The sequence below is a fragment of the Aplysia californica genome, unplaced genomic scaffold (assembly GCF_000002075.1).
Source record: "Aplysia californica isolate F4 #8 unplaced genomic scaffold, AplCal3.0 scaffold00084, whole genome shotgun sequence".
Classification (NCBI taxonomy): Eukaryota; Metazoa; Mollusca; class Gastropoda; order Aplysiida; family Aplysiidae; genus Aplysia; species Aplysia californica.
Window position 1 is genome coordinate 908,066 of NW_004797354.1, and position 1,014 is coordinate 909,079.

Sequence of the window (1,014 nt, forward strand, 5' to 3'; positions counted from 1 at the left end):
GTCGGTTATCGTCACACTTAAGGTCATTTGGGACGCAGACTGCTTCCACACTACTAGTTATCACGGGCAACCCGGGCTGTGAAGGGTACAACCCCCCAACAGACAGGCTGAAATACTCCATGACAATGCTTCCAACATGGGAATCGAAGTCACGTCTTCTGTGTGCGACGGCAAAACATATAACCGCTAAACCACAGACGCCGGTTGAGACAATGGTCAAAGTGAATAGAAGTATAGGGAGCAGACCTCACCAGAACGCTCACCAGACACTATGGCTTTACCGTTTGCCGATAGAAAAACGTCGGATCGTCTTTCATACATTTTCCGCTATTGGACTGCAAACCAACACAGGACATCATAATATTATGCATAAGTAAGACTGATCAAGTATAAAGGAATGTTAGTGTGTACAAACGCCATTACAAATGCTAAGAACTAAATTCATAGCACAATAATTCTGATAATATTATTGCTCTTGAATCATGCTCAAAACTGACCAAACAAACGAAGTCAACGTATGAAGTAAAGGAAAGTCAAGAAATTGTTGGCATTATCATAATTATAAACACCTGACTCGTTACGTATATTCAAACTGAATCATAAAAATAGTTAAGTATTAGTATCTTATATAGTGTGTTTGAAAGCAAACCAGTTCAATTATAGTATTGTATTTACTTTTACTCGAAACAACAAGGCGGGGTGTAATTACGCCTTATATTATTATAATAAGCAATTGATACATTATTTTCATTGATATAAAAAATAAAAACAATGTTTGAATCATACATTGCTCAAACTGGAAATAGACACCTACGACCGGGTACATTTATAATGACAAAGAATCAGGTATAGCAGTAATGGAGACAACATCTATAAACAAAGTATGAATGCGTGAAACTACGGAAATGAGAGAACAAGAGATAATGTTGTCGTAAACAACTACAAAAATGCATAATGTTGTATATTATATCATGTGTGTGTGTACGTGTCTGTGTGTGTGTGTGTGTGTGTGTG